This window comes from Primulina tabacum, chromosome 7 (assembly GCF_025594145.1).
Source record: "Primulina tabacum isolate GXHZ01 chromosome 7, ASM2559414v2, whole genome shotgun sequence".
Taxonomy (NCBI): Eukaryota; Viridiplantae; Streptophyta; class Magnoliopsida; order Lamiales; family Gesneriaceae; genus Primulina; species Primulina tabacum.
The window spans coordinates 27258297-27275326 of NC_134556.1; positions in this window are offsets into that span (position 1 = coordinate 27258297).

Sequence of the window (17030 nt, forward strand, 5' to 3'; positions counted from 1 at the left end):
GCCTTTCATAACATATCATCATATTCATATCATAATAGCACTGCGATTTTTCCACCTTCTATGGTTTACTGATATCAGTCCCTAATTTTTAATCCTCTAAGGGGGCGAGGCCATAAAACGGTTGTAACCCACCGTGAAGGGCCATATGTTGGGATTTCCACACATTTTCAGTGAATCCTCACAGTGCCAACCCGTAAACGTACCAAAATTGCACAAAAAAATAACGTAGAAACAGAATGAAGGTGCTCAACCGAAGCTTTCGAAAACGAAATAATTCATACGCAACATATTTTAAAACAAGCCCACTTACCTTAGACTGGAAGAAAACGTGAAGAATTCGAAAACCATAGAAGAATCATGCTTTGAAAACGCAACAGCACCTCTACTGAAAAATCAGCCGCATTGTAAAATTCCTTGCACTTTATTGAACCGTTGGATCGGGCTCAAACTTTTACAGTATGTTACCAAGTATGTTAGTTAAATTATGAACGGTGAAGATCGGGTTTGAAAGGTTTTTGACCTGCTTATGGATGAAAAATCGCAGGTATGATGTTTCTCGCCTAAAATCTGAGCAGTTTTCTTGCGAAGACTATAAACAAAACACTAACCGTTGGATTTGACTGAAATTTGGATATGTTATTTAAAACATATCAAATCATATTCTGAACGGTGGAGATTGGATTCCATATAATCGAGCGAGAGAAACTAATTTCTGAATTTGGACAGAATTTTATTGATTCTTGCAGAATTTTAGGAGAGCAAAATTTCGAGAATATGGAGAGAAATTCGAAAATTGAGGTGTAAAATTTGAATGGGAGGGTCATCCTATTTATAGGGGTGAGGTGAAAATCTTACCATAACCGAATTGATATTGTTTCCAAAATTTGGAGATGTTCCTTTCATAAATCTCGAGATTCTCCTTCCATAAATATTGATATGCTTCCTTGTTGAGAAAAGATGCCTTGCATGTAATATTTTCTTCCAAATTTGATTGATATCATGTCTTATTTCGAAATTAATACATGATTTGTACAGAGTTTTGAATGTCATATATTTATTGGCTTGTAATTTCCAATACCATGTATTATTTAATATTTTCGAATTTATTATAACTCGAAAATAAATTCTTATACATGTCTATATTTAATTAAATATTTACCTGCCCAAAAATTTGGGTTCTCACAATTAACGTGTTAATTAAATACATATTTAATCCACTAAAAAGTCCCAACAGTATTTAAAAATATTTGGTGCCACTCGTTTCTAATTTCGTAACCCGAAACTTCTTATTTTCTCGCGAAATTTTGCTACCAATTAAGTTTGTCCCTTACTAAAAATAAATTTGCCGCTTTCTTAATTTTGATTACCAAGCCCAAGTTTCTAAAAATATAAACCTTATCAAAATTGTCCCCGGTTCTCTCGCCTTTTGCCGTACATCGCGTATTTGACTGTAGAAAGTTCACATTCATAACATTCGATCAAATAATCATTAAATCATGCTAAATCATGCCAATATTTAAACATGCTCTTAGCCCACTAATTTAAATAAATTCAAATAATTTTTCATGCATGCATGTGGTGAGTGTGTTTGGGTTTTCGAGCATTACAATTTCCTTCAGCAAAAAAGTCTTCCTTTTCCTACCATTTGATTAGGATTTTTCGATTAAATATTGTAGGAATGAATTTTAATTCACATTTTTCTCTTACTTGGTCTTGTAAACCATATTCCCATCTAATAATCCAGGAAACATTATAATTATTGGCAAATTGTAATATTGCAGGAAGTGCTTCAAGCTGAGAATTAGCTTGTTGGAATTTTCTCCACATATTTTTAACATTACGAGGTAATATTGTTGGCATTAAACCCCTTAAAAATAAAAATGTTTTAAACCATGTTCGGAAAAATTGATTATTATCATCTAGTTGGATTTTAATCCATCATGAATGTTTTCTTTGAGAATTTTCATAAATAAAGATATTATCCCATGCCTTAATATAATCATGATAATTATACATATTAGACATAACTTTAAAAGTGTTTAACTGTCGAGCTTGTCCTAGTGGCAAACTCCAATTGGCAGCCGGTATTATCTTTTTAATAATAATTTTAGAAAATGCATAATCTCTAGCTCGATCCATGTGTAGTGTTGAATTTCAACTGATCAAGTTTCAACTATTATTGTTTCAAAATAATCTCGTTTTTCCTTCCATGAATTGGAAGCAAATCTTTATTTAAATAGCTTCTAGCTATATAGATTGGAGATAGACCTTTTAGGTCATTATCAACAGGACATCAATTTATATATCCTGAAAGTATATATGGATATTTAAGTTCTTCTTTAGAACCTTTTAAATCAAATATTGCATTTCGTGAGAACCTGGAATTTTCCGATCCGAAGCAAGTCATGTAAGAGATTCGAACTTGAAATTTAACTCAAACTAAGCTTAACAACTTTGATTCTAACTAGATAACCTGAATTTTAACTTAGATTTCATCAACTTTAACTCGAGGAAGTAGCTTCAAAGCTCGGGGATTAGCTCAACAGGAGGCCGAGCTGCAAATAACCGCATCAATCGAAGTATTGTCACGGGAGGAGTAAAACCCCAGCTCGAGGACTCGATCCTTCAGCTCAAAGAAGCTCAACTAAGCTTGTCCTAACAAGAGCAAAAAGGGAGCTAAAAGAGGAGCCAAGGTTAGGACAAACTTAATATGCAAAAGATGACCTTTGAGTTAATCCATAATTGAACTAAGGGAGGAGCTAGGAGACCAAGACACAATTATGATGCAAGAGATGGCCTTTGGTGCTTGGTATGCTTTGACCACCATTACTCCATTTCTTGGAGCCCAAGGGGACGACTATGGGGAGGCAAAGGGCAAGGATTTCTCAATAAATAGTAATGAAAGGTGTGATAGAAAATCATCCCATAAAGCCTAGAAAAATTTCGGCTCTTCTTCCCCTCACCCTTCACTAGTCTCGGCCGAACTCAAGCAAGGAGAAGAAGAGAATTTTCGTGCAGTCAAGTGCTGAAATCCTGCGTCGAAGTGCTGCTCGATCAAAGACAGCATTTGCTGAGGTTACGTCGAAGTGCTGCTCGATTTTGAGAGGAAAACTTGGTACAAAAATCTGCAAATTCAGTAAGTGGGCTTTCGTTATATAATTTGTTGTATTTTTAAACTTTTATATAAATAATGAGACATGCATGTTGGTGTGTCCCTTTTTCGAAAATATTAGTATGTTCTGTTTAACATTTCGATCGATTATGTGTTCTCTTCTATGCTTCGAAATCTTTGGTTCCTCTGTGTCTTTATGAAAACTCTGAAATCTGAAAATCTGAAAAGTTCTGTCTGTTACTTCTGAATTCTGTTGCACTGTTACGGTTCGAATTGGAAATGGGACGAGAATTGTAGTTCTGTTCTGGCCTCCATTGGTGGGTATAAAACCATGTTCTGTTCTGGCCCCCATTGGTGGGTATAAAACCATGTTCTGGCCTCACCCCTTAGAGGACTAACATATTGGGGACAATTTGACCATGGAAATGAGATGAGTAACAGTGTTGTGTCCGTTTGATTTGATCTGTTTCTGAATTGCTCTGAATCCTCTGATAAATTCTGTCATTTATTTCGATTCGCTTCTGTCATGATAAGTTAAGAATATTAAGTTTTGAAAGTTTGTTAAAAAGACGTTTTAAGAAAACTAAGTTCTATATTTATCTTTGTAATCGATCAACCCCCACTTGCTGAGTGTTTCCCAAAACACTCACCCCTTACAAATTTCAGATAAAAGTGAAGAGCAAGTAAATGAAGAAGAGCAAGAAGCGTTCTGGGAATGGTGATCAGATTTCGAGATCAGAGAATCGAGAATTGTACTCCTTTTACTTTGTTTAGCTTCCGCAAACTTGATGTAAAAGTTTATTCTTTTGTCATTGTAAGACAATATTCTATTTATGAAAAAGACTGGTTTGATTTGATACGAGGCTTTATTGTTTTCAATGTAATTGCTAAACAATGCCGGATGTCGCTGACGCTTCGGACACGGGGCGTGACAACATTATTATAGTATTGAATATCATATGCAGTTTCATCATCTGCGAATTCAGTAATGGGATCAAATTTATCATCTATTAAAGGAATTTTATCCTTTTCTGTATTAACTCTTTTATTAGTCATGGGCTTGTTTAAGGGTTTTCCCATATTGTTGGTTTTTTCAAAACCGCCTTTCTGGTTGGATCCCTGTAAAAATTCTCTGGTTAGAAAATTTGGCAAAGAATTAGATTTTCCACAAATATTTATAATGTCAAAAATCAAAGCATGCTAATATAGCTTGCCATCAAGAAAAAATTTGGTTAGATGCAATAATTTTTACATCTTTTAAAAAATATCTTTTGCAGATTTGCAATTAACTCGTAAGAGAAATTTTTTATTTAAAATATCACTTTCAAATTTAGTGATCATTTAACATTATAAAGAATTTCTTTTTCAATTGTGGAATAATTCTTTTGAGCATTATTCCATACTCCTGATGTATATCTAATATTGTTAGGATCGGTTTGATGTGATAAAGTGTTTAGAAGGGAGGAGGGATTGAATAAACACTTGACAATTTTCACAACTTTTCGATGGATTAATCAATTTAGTGATAAATTGATTTCACTAATCTTGTTGTCAATGTCAATCAGTTAACTTAATAAAAGTACGGAAATAACTGAAAGATAGATAGAATAAAACTGATAATAAGCAACACAAGATTTGTGGATGTTCGGATATTTCAAACACTCTTACGTCACCCCTTCTATCTTGAGGATAAGATATTTACTAAAAGACTTTGATCTATACAATGCTTTGTACAAACCCACTTTAGGTTGGACTTAACAATTCCAAGACTGAAACTCTTAGTATCAATACAATTTTTATCAGTACTTAACTGATGTAATTTTCAAGAACAACTGATCATGCAAAGATTGAATAAAACAATAATGAATATTTGTGCTTGAAGCTCAAAGTATAGCCTGAAAGCTATGAATATGTATAATAAGCGTGAGCTTTTGTAAAATTGAGCTTTGAAAGAATGTATGCAGAGTTTTTGCTAAACTTGTATAAATCAGTGTAGCTTGGATAACCTTCTTACTCTGCTTCAGCTGATATTCTCGGCTATTTATAGGCTTTGATTCCAACGGTAACAATGAATGCATTTTGAATCTTTATATCCGTTTAATAGCCATGTAAAATTGAGCTTTGTACAAACTGTCGGTTGTTTGTTACGTTCTTAACTGATGACGTGCAAAGCTGATAAAACAGTTGACTTCTTTAGCCGATAGGATCAACTGATCAGTATGTAACTGATCAGTTTCAACTGATTGTTGTGTAACTGATCAGTCTCAACTGATCGTTCAGATGACAACACAGTTCAGTTTCCTAGAATTATATACGCATTAATCTTCAGTTCGGGCAACTATCAGTTTACGAATCTTTATCAGCTGTTCAATCTTTTCACGCTTATTTTGTCAAACTCTGAAATTTGGTTTCCAAAATTTTCCCCCCTTTTTTGTGTTTGAAAAAACATAGAATATATGAACTGATCAAACTAAACTCTTGTAGATAAAATAATCTTTTATTGATAACTCTTTTAATGTACCGATTCGTACAAAGAATGAAAGAATAATAAAAGAAATTTTGAATGAAAGTGAAACGATCTCGATTTTTTTGTTTCTAATCTTAATCATAAATTATAAATTACTAAATAAAATAATTTAACATAATCATGAATCATAATAATTTAACACTTTAAATATCAAGTGCATAAAATAAAATCCTAAATCATCGACTAACCAAAATTCATAAATCGACTTTTAAAAAGATCGGCTAACAATAAAATTAAGCATAAAAATATCTCTAATAAAAATCATTAACATAATCTTTAAATCATTTATCTATGTAGCTAGTGCGGAAACATAAAGGCCCTCGGATGTGTACTGCTGCACTCGATCCACTCAAGCGTCAGCACCTCCCATAAATCATCCAAACCTGCATCATACAAACCTAGTGAGTCTAAAGACTCAACACGTTCTAAACATAGATAGCAAATAATATATATACATTCACATGCATTAAAATCATATTTTTATTTAAAATATCTTTTGAACATAAATAAACAATTTAAAATCATTTTAGCATAATTAAATCATAAATCGTAAAATCATTTTAAAATAACTTTAAGCATAAATAAATTATTTAAAAATCATTAAAAATAAGATTTAAGCATAAATAATTCATTTTAAAAATAGCTTTAATCCTTATCATAAATAATATATCATAAGAATCATTTTTATCATAAGCTCTCAATCATATATCATTTTGGGTGAAGTTTGATCTTTGAAAGTAACTAGCTTTTATCCTTAGGTCGACTGCAGTCTTTGCTCCACATAGTCCACGGGGGTGTGCACTAGGCTCCATCGTGGAAATACGATCGTCGGGGTCCTCTGGGGCCTTTTCCCATACACGAGGTCCCTCTGGGGCCTTGGCCCGTAAACGGGGTCCCTCTGGACCATGGCCCGTATATGGGCTCTCTCTGGGGCCTTGGCCCTCACGTCATCCCCACAAAATCATATATCATATCTTTGTCACAGTCAATTCACATCCCTCAAAATATTTTTCTTTTCTTTAAAAATCATAAAATAAGACAGCTTTCCAAAAATAGCATTTTAAACAGTATAAATTGCACAGCTTTACCATAAATCATAAAAATACATATTATCATCAAAATCATCATTTCAAATCATAGAATATCATTTAACATGTGTTATGATCCTTCGGGACGCTGCCAAACGCTTACGTAATTTCCTAAGTGTAAAATTATATTTTTGCCCCACGACGTAAAAATTCTCGAATTTATCTTTTTCTCACTTTTAATGTCATGGGATTATTCTAAATAATTATTTAAGCTTAAATATAATTTTTCATAATCATATAAACTTAAAACTAGGTTTTTCAATTAATTCTTTACTTAGCGTTTTGTGAGGCGATTAAATACCGGATAATTCCAAAACTCATTATTTTTATCCCAAATTTTAAACATAACATTTCTAGTATTTATTCTACCCTTGTGAGACATGAACCACACCCGTGGTCCGATGGTTCGAAATTTCTTCCTTAAATTTTCGAATTTGACACCTTATCGAAACACCAGAGCCATCTCCCAAAATACTCGTGCCACGCCCGAGCCACCTCGAGCCAAACCCGAGCCAAACCACCTAGGCACCCTACTGACTATGCCCAAGCCCGTGACCGAACACTTAAACACTGGAAAAGCCTGCTGTCTCTGAACCCGATTGCATGTGTGTGTGTGTGAGTCTCCTAGCATATCTAGGACTCCTAACCCAACTAGGACACTACCAGCTGTTAACCACTTGACTACCCATGACCCTAACAATCCCTGGACCACGCCCAGACCCAGGCCAGGCTAGCCACTAGAACCCGAGCTGCGAACCCCTGAAACCAATATATCAAGTCACGCGTACTCCATCTGCACGTAGGAGTCTCCCTCTCGCATGGGACCCTTTACCCAAGCCACCACCGAGTCCTATACAGCCTAGACATCCCTGGACCATGTCCAGACCCTACCGAGACCAGCCCAAGCCCATGAACCTAGCCAGCGAACCCCCTGAAACAAAGACAGGCAGAGCGCTTGCTTTTCTCACGATCCCACGTTTTCTGCTTTTGGCTCAAGCCACGGCGCACACAGCCACTCCAGCCCCTGGCCCGACCCATACCATGACCCTACAACCTTTATGGACCACCTAGCCCAGCCCCAAACCGAGCCACCCTCTGTAACTCCCGGCCACACCCGATATAATCTTCGAGAAGAACCCCATCCGCGGACTCCTCCCTGGTCCTGTTGCGGGAGTCCTAGCTCCCTAGGACTCTACTAGGCCCTCTCCCCTAACCCTAGTTGAGCCCCAGCCAGCCCTGGCCAAGCTCCCAAGGCCCATGCAAAGCCACCGAACCATATCATTAAGAACAAGCCAAGCAACCTATGGTTTTTTTTCTTCTGATTTTACACTTCGGTTCCAGCATGCTTTTCTCCCTTATTATATCATGTTTTTTACTGTAATTCATTCATATTTTTATCATGTATTAGCAGCGTGTCCGTGGGATTCAAAACCGTTTTCAAAACAACCGCGAAATCGTTAAAACTTTGAAAATACGTAACATACCGTAAAATAATCGAACCCCACTATTTTTCATGCATAATCAATAAACACACACATATATGATTTGTATGATGTAAAAAAAAGTTTAGGAAACGTTCCTTTGCGTTTATAATGCTCGAATTTTCAATCGTCGGCGAGGAAGGACGAACGAACGACGAAGAACACAAGCTTTCCTTCTCTTTATTTTTTTTCGAAATTATAAATTGTGTGCGTGGTGTGTTTCGGCTGTTTGCTATGGAATTGTGGGGTTTGCAAACCTAGGTAGCCTATTTATAAATAAATTTGCAAGTTAAATGGGCTTTGGTTTGGTCTTGCAAGCTTAAGGGTAATTAGGCCTACTTAAATAATTAAATTGGGCCAATAACACTTAATTAGTTAAATAATAAAAGTTTATAAAATAAGTTTCCATAAATAATATTTTTTATCTTTTAAAACTCCTTCTTTGCACAAAACCGGCTTCCCGGGAAAAATCGAGCTTGACTCGTAAAATAATTCGAACTCCAAAATTTTTAGGAAATTAAATCATTTTTAATCATATTAGGAAGCCTTGAAATTATTTAAATAATAATACATATTCTTGTCTTGGTCGTTCCCGGTCTTCTTTCCCCTGCCTATTATCGAATATTCGGGCAAAATCATTAATTTCATGAAAACATATCACATAATCATTTAATCATGCAATCATACATTTAATCATATAATAAATATCATGCAAGAATTTAAAACAAATTAACAATTAAAATACATTTGCATGCATGTGGTTTACGTAGGTTGGTTTTTTGGACGTTACAGAAAGAATCTTCTTTCAGTGTACAGATTCGTACAAAGAATAAAAGAATAATATAATCTTATGAAAATCTGCCAAAACTCTCAACTGAATAAAGATGCCGTCTTCTAACTGATCTGGGCTTCTTCATTTCTTTGCTCTTTTATCAGGTGGTATTTGATCATTTGGTTGACTTGATCTTTTCTTAGATAGCTGCTGCTGTTTCCCCCCCCCTTTTTTGTCAAATCCATCAATCTTTCTGGATAATGTACGGACTTCTGAGGTGACCATAGATATATCATTATCATCTGTTCCTACATCAGATCCAATCTCTTGGTAATGCTGGTTTGTATAAAATCCACTCTATTGATCAGCATGTTCTGAGTCTATAAAAGTGCTGGAACTGTCACTCTATCCTTTATCAACTGATCCAATTGGAGAAATAAGGAAATGATATCTTTAGTAACCTGGTGTAGGCTCTTTATGGTATTCTCCTATGTGGAATTAATCTTCAAAGTGTGCAGCAATTGAGTCGACTTCAAATCAAAGATAGTTGAAATTAAGTTGTGCATACTGGACTGAATATATTCTATCATTGTATTAGTAGCCATTGGTATTTGAGGAGATAGGTCTTCAGACGATTCTGGTTCTTGCCCCTTGTCTTCTTCATTGAAATTTACCAAGGCCCTATCTGTTGAGTGCGTCGCAGCTGTAACTATTTATGGAATAATTTCTTCAACTACCTCTGGTTGAGGTTCTTGACGTTGGGTGGAGGTATGAGCAGCAGTAGAGATGGTAGGCTCTTCAGTTGGTTTGTCAGCTGACATTACAATTGGTTCTTCAGTTTGCAATTCTTCAGTTGGTTGTGAGTGCAACTGAGCCATATCAGCTTTAGCTTGAACCACTTGTTCAGTTGTGGGAGGCAACTGAATTGGTTCTACAACTTATGGTATTACAGCCTCTGAGGCTAATTATTCATTATTGATGAGGTCTTCAACTAGTTCATCAGTTCTAGTATTCAGCTGGATGTCAGCGGCAACTGATTGTATTACTTCATCAACATTTGCTAGTGACAATTCATCGTAGTATAGTTGAAGAACTGCTGGAGGAGATTGAATAGCATAAGATGACGACTGAGCATCCTTGGAAGAAAGGTCAGTTGCTTGCTCAGATTATTCAGCAACTGCTTCCTTGGATGGCTCTGGTTGATGAGTCGAAGGTTCAGCCTGCTCTTCGGACGATTGAATTTTGGAAGTAGCTAGAATAATCAATTCTTGTCCCATTTCCCACTCTTTGATCTTCATATGCAACTATATAAGATCCATGTCCAGCTGATCAAAAATTGCTTTGTCATTGAAGGCAGTTAGACTGGTAGGATCATAGTTCTTGCATAGCTGAGCTATGACTTGAGCTAGCTTTTTGACACGCATCAGATCAAAGAAGTAATTCCTCCTTTCCAGTGCTTGAGCAATTGAATTAGCTTTAACTTCCTTGAGGATTATTGTTTCCAAAGCGATGAATTTTTCCAAAACTGATTTCTTCTTCAATCGCTTGGCAAACACTTTAGTCCTAAATCTGACCCATTCATTTTATGCTTTCAACTTTGATTCAGAGAACTCATTTACTTCTTCCCATATCAGGTTAATATGAGTCTGAATCGGGTTTTTTTTGTCTAGGCTCTTCAATAATCTTGCCCTTACCTTTTGGGTCAGAGAGGGCATGAGTAATGCTCATCCCAGAAACTGTCGAATCTACCTTTTCACGTATCACCAAGCCCGTTGGTCGGGAAAAAGGTAGTGTTGTTGGATTTGTGATAGTGATCAGAGATGCTCTCACTCCAACTTGTTTTTGTTTATCACCAGATTCGATGATAATTTTCTTTGTAGGATCAGTTTGAGGAGGTTGTTGAGGATCAGTTGAGGTAGCAACTAGAACTGCCCGGATTGGTATTGCACTTATGGACTGTTCAGATCCGGTTGGCTTCACTCTCTCAACTGGGATGGCTGCAATAGGCTTGGTTTTCTGGGTCCTTGGCTTTTTCAAGATTTTCGGAGAAGGGGTTTTCTCCAATTCAGTTGCACTGACAATCAATCTCCTCTTGATTTTCATTTTTGACTTTGCCAAGTCCTTGGCCTTCTTTACTGACTTGGGAGCTGCCTGTGTCCCAATCTTCTTTTTGACTTTTAAAAAATGTTCAGGGAAAAATTTACAGCTTTGTCTTCGGTGGCTGAACATTCTTAGCAGTGAAGACCTTGTATTTAGATGACTTCTCAGCCTAGTCATGTACCAAACCTTTGCTCTTCAATAGGGAGTTGATAGGCACGGCATAGCCTTTGGACTCTTTTGCCTACTGTAGCATATTTTTCAGAGTCTTGAAAATAAAGGCCGACCAATTCAGTTTCCGTCCATTTATCACAACAGCCATAATTTGAAATTTCTCAAGGGTGAGGACATCAAAAGAACCTGCCTTAGCCAGAACACCCTTGGCAATTATGTGTGCCAACAATTGATATTCATAATTGAGCTCTTTCTTGGGATCAGAAACTTTTATCTTCTTTCCATCAGCAAATAAAAGTGTTAGCATCTCCTCAACATCAACAACTTTCACTTCAGAGAAGTGAGAAAGACCATCCAAGGGCAGTTGGAAAAAGGTGCTGAAAGATTCTTCATCTAAAACCAGCAACTTATTGCCGACGGTGGTTGTGATTTTCCCTTCAGCAGTGATGTAGCCGTTATCATAGAAGTCTTGAACCTCTTCAGAATAGATTTTCTGAGTAGATGACCCAAGAAAATTCTTCAATCCAGCTGCTTCCAGTTTCAGAAAGACACTTCGAATGGATTCATCCTTAATAGAGATTACTAAATCAAAATCAATAGCCATAGCATTAATAATGTAAGCAGGAAGTTGGCTTGCCATTTCTGTGTTGTTGGAGGATCTGCATAAGACAAATTTTTTTGTAGTTTGATATGCTCTGTAAGTTGAAATGCGCGTAAAGAAAATGAAATTAAGTGGGTTCATTTCTTATGTTGGTGGTTGTTCGAATTTTTTGGACACATGTTAGTCCAAAATGAATTGATTTAAAAACGTGTGTACGTCGTGTGTAATCGTGAATGAAAAACATTTGGACTATTTGGGCCACGTAGTCGACTACTATTCAATGAAAAACACAATTAAATGCATAATTTTGTCAGTCCCATCATTTAATATGGAATTCTTATCGATTAATCAGTCAACTTATATGATAAGATCAGTTAGTTCAAGAACCTGAGTGAACAGTTGAGAATGTCTTATCAGTTAACCAATTTAAAATTAACATTCCCCTTAAACAAATACGTATGAATAAAGAAAAGTAAGAGAATCTCATCCTCGATGAATTAATTGCGTTCGTTTGACTGATATCTCTCCATCTTCTTAAGTTTCTTCAATTAGAGCCTGTCTATAAATAAGATCAGATACAAAATATTTTCACAGATAATATGAATCAGTCGCAGATTTGCAAAGAAAGCAGTTCCAATAAATTCAATCCTTCAAGAAGGCTTTCATTCGTGGAAACTTGGAAGATGGATATTGAAGACTTTGTCTTTGACAAAGTAATGTCCAACTGGACAAAGATTCATGAGCTGCAGACTATACAGAGAGATAGATTAGTTGCCACTGATGATCAAAAGGCAACTGAAATCAAATATAATCGTCGTCTGGATGTCATTCACACTTCCGATCTTGTAACTGTTGAAGGTCTCTACTATTTAATGCTCAGCAAAGAGAATAGGATTTTGGACAAGATTGTTCTCAGAGAAGATTTTAGAAGAATTTCCGAGGAGATGCCCCTATGGTTGTCTGATTGGTTAAATGCAGTAGATATAGAATTAAACCATGTAATAGCAGAGAGATATAATCAATAAAATTTCTGTTTTAGTTCATTGCTACTCATCAGTTTTACTGCTATGTTCTCTTTGCAAGCTGACTAAAAACCAGTTGACTAACAACACTGACTGACATAAAATAATGTAAATAGTATAAAGTCAAGTCAACAATTTTTCCTTAAGTATATTGCATAAATATAAGAAAATTCTTATCCTTGGAAGCTGAATCGTCAGAGATAACAAATGTGTCTCTTCAGATGACTTGAAGCTTATCTATAAATAAGAATAAAATGTTTAGTCACAATATCAGTTAAATATTTCAGCAGATAACATAAAGTAAAATTTCGGCAAATGGATGCATCAAGCAGTTCTAAGCAACCAAATATGGCTGAGGTGTTCCAACGATCCATTGAAGCTGCTCAAAAAATGAAAATAGAAGATCTCGTCTTTGAGAAAACATTGTCAACCTGGATAACAATCCAGGAGCTGTAGTCCTCCCGAGAAGAAGAACTAGAAGTCACTAGAGAGCGAGTGGTAACTGAAAATAAGTATATGTGGCGTCTTGGCGTTGCTCATGCTTCAGACATTTTCACAGATAAAGGTGTCTACGATCTCATGCTTCTCAAGGAGCAAAGGACTCTAAAAAAATTGCTTTATCAGATAAGTTCATGAAAGCTGCCACGGGCAAGTTATCCACATGGACGAACTCCTGGCTGATTGCAGTAGAAAAGGAATAGACAATGTAATAGCTAATCATTTTCATTAATTAAAAGCTTATTTTAGTCGATGTTTGTCTATTCTTTACTGCTTTAATTACTTCTGCATCCTAACTGATGCTAACTGAATGAAAATTAGTAACAACTGAATAACCACTGACTGACAGTTCTAGCTGACATAAAATAATGCAACTGAGATTAAAATAAATCAATTAAACCAAGAATATTACGAAAGTAAGAAAACATATTCTCGGGTAATGGTTTGGTGAAGATGTCATCTGCTTGTTGTTCAGTTGATATTTACACCAGCCTGATTGCCTTCTTTAGAGCATGGTCTCTGATGAAGTGATGTCTGGCATCAATGTGTTTGGTCCTGGAGTGAAGAACTGGATTATATGTGATCACAATCGTGCTTGTATTATCACAGAAGATTGGTGATTCTTCTGCAATGACTCCATAATCTTTCAGTTTTTGCTGAATCCAGAGCAGTTGAGCGTAGCAGCTTCCAGCAGCTAGATATTCTGCTTCAGTTGTGGAATTTGCTTTGGATGTTTGCTTCTTGCTGAACCATGAAATCAGTCTGTCTCCTAGAAACAGACATGATCCACTGGTTCTTTTACGATCAAGCTTACACCATGCATAATCTGCATCTGAAAAGTCAACTAAATTGAAAGATGAGTCTTTAGCATACCATAAGCCCACATTTTGTGTGCCTTTAAGATATTTCAATATGCGTTTAGTAGCTGAAAAATGCGATTGCTTAGGATCTGCCTGAAATCTAGCACACATGCAAACAAAAAATACAATATCAGGACGACTAGCAGTTAGGTATAATAAAGAACCTTTTAAACCTCTATAGAGTGTCGTCTGAACTGATATTCCCCCTTCATATTTATCTAATTTAATTTATGAGCTCATGGGAGTATTTTCAGCTGAACATGACTCCATGCCAAATTTCTTAAGCATTCCTTTCGTGTATTTTGGCTGACTGATAAAGGTACCGGTGTCCAATTGCTTCACTCGCAGACCAAGAAAGAACGTCAGTTCACCCATCATACTCATATCAAATTTTTCCTGCATTAACTTGGAAAATTTCTCACATAATTTGGTGTTAGTTGACTAAAAAATAATATCATAAACATATATTTGCACAAGTAAAATATGAATATTTTTTGAAAATTTGAACAAATTTTTATCAAATGATCCAACAGTAAATCGTGATCAGTTATGAATTTTGAAAGTGTCTCATACCAAGCTCTTGGAGCTTGTTTAAGACCATATAAAGCTTTGTTCAAATGATAAATATGATCTGGAAGAGAGTGAATGACAAAACCTGGTGGTTGTTCAACATACAATTTTTCCTGCAAATGACCATTCAGGAATGCACTCTTGAACACCATTTGGTAGACCTTGAAGTCTTTGGATGAGGCATAAGCAATGAATATTCTGATTGCTTCCAGTCGTGCAACTGGCGCATATGTCTCGTCGTAATCAATTCATTCTTCTTGCCTATATCCTTGTGCTACAAGCCTCGCTTTATTGCGCACAACTGAACCATCTTTGTTCACTTTGTTCCTAGAGACCAACTTCGTACCTATAATGGTTTTAGAAACTCGTCTTGGAACTAAATTCCACACATTGTTATGGGTAAACTGATTTAGCTCTTATTTCATATCATTTATCCAGTTAGGATCAGAAAGAGTTTCATCAGTTTTCTTTGGTTCCAGTTGGGAAACGAAAGCTGAATGAAAAATTAAATTAATCATTTGATTCCGAGTTCTTATCGGATCATATGTATTACCTATCACAATTTCTGGTGGATGTGATTTCTTCCATCTGTATTCAGCATTGGTTGGATCGATTTCAGCAATTGGTTCAGTTGGTAACTGAATGTTATTTTCAGTTTCAGTTGCTACTGCTTCAGTTGGTACTTGAATATCATCGTTTTGCTCCACCAACTGATTATCAGGAACAATTTCTTGTTCAACTTATTGATCTACTACTTGTGGTTCTGGTGTTTGAAGGAGATTTCGATTGATATGAACTTCTTTTTCACTATCATCCTCCAATTTTATATATGTAAAGCAGTCAACTAGCTCAACTGGATCAGTTTTCTTATCAGTTAGTCCCAATTCATCAAACATAATATGAATCGATTCTTCTACATTCAAGGTACATTTATTAAAAACTCTATAAGCTTTACTAACTGATGAAGAACCCAGAAATATTCATTTTGAAGATTTCGTATTAAATGTTTTCAAATGATTTTTACCATTATTGTGAATAAAACATCTGCAGCCGAATATTCTGAAATAAGGTACCAAACTTTTATATCCATGCCAGAGTGTTTTCAAATGATTTTTGTTAATCATTGATCTGTTCTGAGTGTAACATGCAGTGTTTACTGCTTCTGTCTAAAATATTTGAGAAAATACCAGAATCAGCAAGTATTGTTCTAACAACATCTTTAAGAGTTCGATTTCTTCTCTCAGCTACACCATTTTGCTGAGATGTTCTAGTTGCTGAGAACTCATGCTTAATTCCATTATTTTCTAAAAATTGTGAAAGATTTTGATTGAAAAATTCAGTCCCTCGATCAGATCTTATTCTGTCAATTTCAACTCATTTTTCATTTAGTAATCATTTGAAAATCTTAATCAGTTGTGTAGCAGTTTGGTCTTTTGATTTAAGAAAGATAACCCAAATAAGTCTTGAAAAATCGTCAACAACTAATAGGGTGTATTTCATTCCCCCTAAACTCATGACTGGTATAGGACCAAAAAGATCCATGTGTTGTAGTTCTAAGCATCTGGAGGAAGACTTATTACCCTTGATTTTAAATGAAGATCTTACTTGTTTACCAAACTGACATGCTGAACAAATTTTGTCTTTTGAAAAATCTATTTTAGACAGAACAGTTACAAGATCATGTTTACTCAGATGATCAATAGACTTCAAGTTCAAGTAGTTCAAACTTTTATGCCACAACAAGTTTTTAGAAGATTTTGAAACTACAAAACATACTGGTGCATTGGGTTGATTAGTCCAACTCACTTTATAAGTGTTACTACAACGATCACCTGTTATGATTATTTCATCAGTTGAGCTTTTAACTGTGCACATGTATTTATTGAACTGAACTGAGAAATTATTGTCACATAACTGACTGATGCTAATCAAGTTATACTTCAAAATTTCAACCTGTAAGACATCTTTAATAATAATGTTAACATGGATAAGCTTACCCTTACTCACAGTTCTACCTTTAGAGTTGTCTCCAAAACTGATGTTTGGAAAAAAATATTTGATAAGTTGAGATAGTAAATGTGCATCCTCTGTCATATGTCACGAGCAACCGCTGTCTAAGTGCCAAATTGATTCTTTTGTTATACCTATCACCTGCAATCACTCACAATATATAATTTTGGTACTCATATCTATTTGGGTCCTACACTGATTAGTATTTTAGGAACCCA